The sequence below is a fragment of the Python bivittatus genome, unplaced genomic scaffold, assembly GCF_059951505.1.
Source record: "Python bivittatus isolate LINGU-HERP-01145 unplaced genomic scaffold, Pbiv_v1 ctg000850_np1212, whole genome shotgun sequence".
Lineage (NCBI taxonomy): Eukaryota > Metazoa > Chordata > Lepidosauria > Squamata > Pythonidae > Python > Python bivittatus.
The window spans coordinates 9974988-9982285 of record NW_028277112.1 but is presented as its reverse complement, the minus strand read 5'-3'; positions in this window follow the sequence as shown (position 1 = coordinate 9982285).

Genomic DNA, 7298 nt, shown 5'->3' with positions numbered 1-7298 from the left:
ATTCCAAGATAGCATCATTTTAAGCTTCAGAAGGAAAAGCCTTTATAACATGGCATGTATAGGCGGAGATAAGGGATAGTACAGGGCGATGCTTATGAGAAATCTTCCTTCTCTTCCTTCTCCCACTTGCAGGGGGGAGCAAGCTAGGGAATGTGCTGGGAAGATGAAAGGGTAGATAGGAAGGAGGGGAGTGTGAGGGCAGCACCCACCAGCTTTGCCCTACTCTGCCCATGCAGAAACTGGAACAACCAAAGCATCTTGGCTCTGCCAAACTGAGGGTGGCCTGAAATGGTTTGATAAAGCATCCAAAAAGTGATGGTTTTGTCCTGAATTCAGAGCAAATCATTTCCACCCATTTTGGGTATACTTCTATTGTTTTTTCCAATAGAAGACTGGATTGGATTGTTTTTTCCTTCATTGTGATGTTCTTCTATACAATATGTCTTTTTCTGAGGTCTGTGTGGTGGGCATTTGAAATTTCCTATTTGGTCTGGGATGCATACTTTTAAAATACTCTTTAGTTAAAAGATGTCACCTGCATACTCTGCCTGCATAATAATAACCCTTACAAACTAAACCACTTTGCTTAAAAATCATAGGTGTGTGATCCACAGATATCTCTCTGGTTCAATGAACGGTACATAATTAGAAAAAGCTATTTAAATAGAAAAAAAGAATACAGATATAGCTATATAGTTCTGTATTCTTTTTTTAGTTGGTTATTAGAACAGAAGGAAACAAGTTGTTTTTTATGGGTGAGGATTATATTTCTTCATTAAAGTTTAACTGATTCTCCATAAATCATATTTTATATAATGGTGAAGAGCTAATTTTTGCTTTATCTTCCTGTGGAGCTGCTCCTGTAAGTTAGGATTTGTTTCCCAAAATAATAAACAAAATTCCTGTATCTGCCCGAGTGGGTGGTAGCTTCTCATTTACCTGCTGATTTATTAAAATAACAGTGCAGCAGATGGGAGTTTTAATCTACTAATTATAATGACTAATGTGATGAGATCTCTGCTGAAATGCACAAACAAATGATATTTCTCATACCACCTCAAGACATTTTCTGACAAATGAGCTATGATGAAGAGTTTATTAACAAACAGATCTAACTTTATCTTTGTCTCTTGGATAATACATGCAAACTGTTCAAGCAGTCAGAAAGACTAGAAATAGAAGTGTGCAGAAGTAGGGAGGATGGCTGTATTAGTCTTCTTAGGTTCATTTCTGACCCTGGGGTATTTCCTAGAGCTTCTGGACAATCTTTATATGAGTTTTGTTTAGATGACCATGGATCTTGAAAATTCAGGGATCTGTATAATCTGAAAATAATTTGTGCACGTACAAATTATAGTCTGTAATTTTTGCACACAGAGATTTGGATAAATGCCTTTTCATTTGTGTCCCCCTTCTCTGAATACCTCAGAATGGCCCCTTCCCTCCTGGCCTTCAGAAAGTCCATTAAAACATGGCTTATCCATCAGGCCACAAGGGCTAGAATGTTATTATGACTCTCTCTGGCAAGGAATGATGTTTTAATTGCTGGTCCATTGAATGTGATATCCCTGGTTTGTTTGTATGTATGTATGCATATTATTTTCTTATTGATTTGGCTGATGTTAGTATAGTGTGAATGTGTGCTTGACTCAGAGAAGTGGGAAGAGAAGGCTGAGACATTGCAAAAAAGATATGAGTCCTGGGAAAGTAGAAAGTGTGAGAAAGAAACTCGAAACAACTCAGCCTTGATCAGATTAGGTGTAAGTTGAAGTAGAGAGAGGCTGTGACAGGCTTTACAATACATTAAAATACATTCCATGACCATGCCTATCTCACAGGCTAATGCATTGTTATGTTTAATTTGAATTTACAAAGATAGGAAATTGTGCACTGGTCAGAGTCAGTTCTGAGTGGCTTATATGTCAGGTTAAAAGGATGGACAGCACTCCTCTTTTTAATCTCCACCTTTTGGGGGTGATTATTATGGAACAGGATATCCCAGGAAAGCCACACAGCTGACAGTTGCTTCAAGTACAGAAGCTTTGGGGTAAGGTTCACTTTTGGCTGTATTTATTTCTTAAAGATATGGGGTAGCTAAGACCCATTCGAGAAAAGTTATGAGACTAAATTCATGAAAGAGCAGTAGTAGTTTTAACTTCTTATTAAATGAAAACTTGACAATAAGAATCATGAGTGCTCCAAGAAAGTAAAATAATGAAATAATGCACAGTATAGCTAGAATAGTATAGCTAGTAGCAAGCCGTGATACCACATACCAGTTAATAGATTCTAAGGCTTAAATTCTAAGTTAATTCCACATCAATAAAAAGAATAATGATTTTATCCACATTATAGCACAACAGGGGGGAGCAGTATCATTACAAGATTTCCTTCCTGTGACACAGGAAGTGTCCCCCACAGGTGATCTTGCTAATTACTTTTACATGGGATTCTCTGCTGATACTGCTGATCTTGCTATTTTTAAAAGGTAGAGAAATCATACTTCCCTTTTGCAAAAGTTTATTTCAAACTGAAAGCATTTTCTTTTCATTAAGCTGAATGAGAATGATAAAAAGGAAGCACATTTAATTTCAGTGTGCTACTTCTTGGTTCGTAGGCAGACCCCTTTGTTCAACCTCTGAAAACTGCTCTCCCCATCTTGTACCCCAAATTTAAACACTGAACCTGAGAAATTCAGTGGTGTCAATTTTGTCTCTCTCTGTCTGTGTGTGAAAATAAGCCCAGTAGTAATAGTAATATGAATGTTAAATTTCTGCTATACTTAATGCACCTATTTTACTTAACCCCTTTCACTGCTAACTTCTATCAGGTCACCATCATACCCCAATTAAACTTCAGAAATCAGTTTTTGTTTTTTTTTAAGTATCTCCCAGTTCACAAAGGTAGCCTGCCTCTGATGTTCTCATTTCAGTCCTTTTCAGCAGTCCATGATTGTTTAGGCAAATGCTTATACTTTCTTCAAATATGGGAGAAAGTTTTTCTTCTTTCGCAGCTCTTGTATTATCATTCAGTTGGGTTCCAGAAGGTAAATGTTAACTCAGATGTTAAATAAATGAAGCATGAGAGACAATTAGGATGGGACAATTTGTTTCTTCTGGGCCACCCATTTCATCTGGCCAGATGTTTCCACCCATTGGCATCACAGAGTCTGTGGTTCACAAGTTCCCTGTCCAGTTCTGAACTCTGTGCAGAGCTCTAAACTGCAGTGAGCGTGCATGGGTACAGAAGATTCCCTACTATGAAACCTGGCCTCCACTTTGGCAGTGGGGATACCACAGAAGGACAGGGTAGGTTCACATTTCCCCACATACCCAACATACAATTCTTGTTCTGTCAGAGCTTTCACATCTGAATAGAAAAATAACAATGACATGTTACAGTGCCGATTCTCATATTCCAAACCCTTTTAAGCAACCCAAACTTTGTCCTTTTCCTAGGATAGCATTTCAAATTATATGAGAAACCATACTTGGATATTTTTTAATTAAATCAATTGAGGGAACAATTAAAATAGTTAAAATGGCACCAAGGAAGTGGGAAATAGTACAGATTACGCCTAAAGGGACGTATAACAAATAGGACCTATAATTAAATATTGTACTATACTGTTAATCTCTTGATGCATTATCGTTTTTTAAACTCTCAAAATGCATTTTTTTGTACTAATTTGTATTGAAATATATTTTACATAATAATTTACTTACTATGCAAATATCCTTCAGGGGCATTTTGCTATAATCCTCTGTATAAATTTTATCTGTAATATTGACAACTTTATTACTCACTTCCAACTATGAGTCATTTATGAAGATGTTAAAAGCAACAATCAACATATTCAGATCATTTGGAGGTACAGCAGAGGGCAGGAAGAAGTCTTAGGAGCTTTTGGATCCAGATGATGATGACAATGATGATTCAATAGAATTATTATAGCCATCCCACTCCAAAAGACTGATGGAAATGATGATGGAAGGGTAACCTAGATTTGTAGATATGGTGCTAGAAAAACTAAAGTGCAGAGTGATCTGGGTTAGTGAAGGATGTGAGATTTGCCCCGTTCGACAGAGAAACTCTCGTGACACGTGTGGTTCACAAAGAAGGTTTACTCATGCGTAACGTAGTAGTCACAAGCAAAGCCAGGACTGGCTTGGTACAATTGCATCACTTGTTATATTCCCCCCTTCCCGCGCTTTTTCCCGCCTCGTGATCGCGTTGCGGCTGTGGGCTATTAGGCCCCCCAATGTCCCCCCTGATCGTTCATGATGGCAGGGTCGGTCAGAGTCCATTGTCCTTGATTGCCAGTCCCCCTCCGGCTGGGTTGGCCCCTCCCTGCTACGTGCAGACCGCGGGTTCTGTGCTGCGTTGCGATCTTGTTTCGCTGCCCTGCGGCCCCGTTCCTTGCTTGCTCGCGCCGTTATCAGTTCGTAATTAAAAGCTTCCGCTGCGGTTTTCCTGTTTAGCTGGCCGCAGGTGGCTCGTTAATTAGCGGCGCTTTCGGTTCCTCTTTTCCCCGCTAGCTACCGCCGGTGGATTCCGCGTGGTCTGGTTGCGAGCTTCCCTGCAGCCCCGTGCTTCCCTGAAACCTCGTGCTGACCGAACCTGACATGCCGCCCCCCTGACGACAACTCCCCCTCGGTCCTATTTCGGCTTCCCGGGGTATTTACTGTAAAAGTCCCGCACTAGGTCCGGCGCCCTTATGTGGGTTTTACTCACCCATTCGCTGTGGGACTTGGGGAAATGTTTCCATTGCACTAGGAGCTGGGTCTGCCCCTTGTGCCTCCGGGCGTCCAGTATCCGGTTGATTTCGAAATGCTGCTCCCCCCCGACCATGATGGGTGGTGGTACTCCCTCCGCCTTGTGCCAGGCGTTCCCCGGCTGGTGCAACTTTAGCAGGCTGCAATGGAACACCGGGTGGATCTTCCCGAGGCTTTTCGGGAGCGTCAGCCTGACGGTCACCGGATTGATGATCTCCGAAATGGGGAACGGCCCCACAAACCTCGGGCTGAGTTTTTTCGATGCCTGGTGCGTCTTTAGGTTTTTGGTTGACAGATACACCTGGTCCCCCACTTTCCACTTTTCCTCGGGGAGCCTCTTGCGGTCCGCGTGCTTCTTGTAGTCGGCTTTGGCTCTTTGCAATGCCGCGTGCGCCGCTCGCCGGGTCTCGTCGATTTGGGCGAACCAGGCGTCCAGGGAGTTGATCTGGGATTCCGGCTGAGGCAGCTCCGGCATGGGGACGAATTCTCTCCCGGTGGCTACTTTGAACGGAGAGAACCCGGTGCTCTTGTGGACGGCGTTGTTGTATGCCACCTCCGCGAATGGTAGTAGCTCCGCCCAATCGTCCTGTTGGTGCCCCACGTAGCAGCGCAGGTACTGTTCGAGCCCCCCGTTCAGGCGTTCCGTGGCTCCGTCCGTCTGCGGGTGCGCCGCGGAGGATAGGGCTTGTTTCGTCCCCACCCGCTTCAGGAACTCCCGCCAGAACCGCGCGATGAAGTTGCCGCCCCGATCGCTGACGATACGTCGAGGTGCGCCGTGGAGTCGGTAGACATGTTGCACGAACAGTTTCGCCAGCCCCTCGGCCGTGGGGACTCGCCGGCACGCTACAAAGTGCGCTTGTTTGGAGAATAAGTCCGTGACCACCCAAATGGCGGTCTTCCCCTTACTCTCCGGGAGTTCCACTATGAAGTCCATGGCGACCTCTTGCCAAGGGCCGTCGGGTTCCGCTACCGGCTGGAGTAGGCCTCTAGGTTTGCCTTTGGCTCCTTTCGCTGTTGCGCACACCGGGCAACCCCCCGAGTACGCCTCCACGTCCTTCCAGAGCGTGGGCCACCAAAACTGCCGCCGGATTAAGTGGAGTGTCTTTATGAAGCCGTAATGCCCCGCGCTCCGGCTGTCGTGGGCTCTCTCCATGACCTCCCGTCGGCAACCCTCGGGCACGTACAGCTTTCCTTCGTGCCACCACAACCCCTCTTGGCCGGTTAGCGCCTCTCGGTTCTGCTTGAGCCAACCGTCCCGCTCTGCTGCCTCCGCGAACCCTTGCCTTACTTCAGACGCCGCGTCCCGTCGCTCCCCCTTGGTCTGGCTTCGGGTCACCGCCTTTGCAGCCAGCCTGCTGGCGGGGATGACGGAGTCCACGATCTCCTCCCGTAGGCTGGCGTGTTGGGGCATGCGAGACAGTCCATCCGCTAAGAAGTTGCGCTTCCCGGGGATGTGTTTCAGTGTGAACCTGAACCTCCCGAAGTATTGGGACCACCGTGCCTGTTTGGGGGATAGCTTACGCGGGGTCTTCAGGGCCTCGAGGTTCTTATGGTCCGTCCACACCTCGAACGGTTCAGTTGCCCCCTCCAGTAGATGCCTCCACGTGGCCAGCGCCCACTTGACCGCGTACGCCTCTTTCTCCCACACCATCCACCTCCTCTCCGTCTCGGTGAATTTGCGGGAGGCGTAGGCGCACGGGTGGATGGCCCCCTCCGGGCTGGGTTGGAGCAGGACTGCTCCCGTTGCCACGTCTGATGCATCCACTTGGATTATAAACCGCCGGTCTGGGTCGGGATGGCGCAGGATCGGCTCCGCGGTGAACCGCTGTTTTAGTTCCTCAAACGCCCCCTGGCATTCTGCAGTCCACGCGAGTGCCATGCTGGGCTTGGGGGGTTTCCCAGTGCCCTTGGTTTTTAGCAGGTCGGTTAAGGGAAGGGCGATTTGGGCGAAGTTTGGGATGAACTGACGATAGAAGTTCGCAAACCCTAGGAAGCTTTGGAGTTGCCTCCGGGTTCGCGGCGCTTCCCAGCCCAGGACATCCCTTACTTTCGCCGGGTCCATCTCAATTCCCCGGCTGGATATTCGGTAGCCGAGGTAGTCTAGTTGCTCTCGATGGAACTCGCATTTCGAGAGCTTTGCGTACAGCTGTGCCTTCAGCAGTCTCTGGAGCACCGTGCGCACCAGGCTCACGTGCTCCGCCAGGGTCTCGGTGTAGATGAGGATGTCGTCCAGGTAGACCAGGACGCCCCGGTAGAGTAGGTCGTGCAGCACCTCATTAATTAGCTGCATAAATACCCCCGGGGCCCCTTTTAATCCGAACGGCATCACGGAAAACTGGTAGCTTCCGAGCGGGGTGTTGAACGCCGTCTTCCACTCATCTTTTGCGCGGATCCTAACTCTGAAGTAGGCTTCGCGCAAGTCCAGTTTTGTGAACACCCTCCCCTTCGACAGATGCGACATCAAGTCCTTCATCAGGGGGAGGGGGTATTTGTACTCCGTGCTGATTGCGTTCAGCCCCCGGT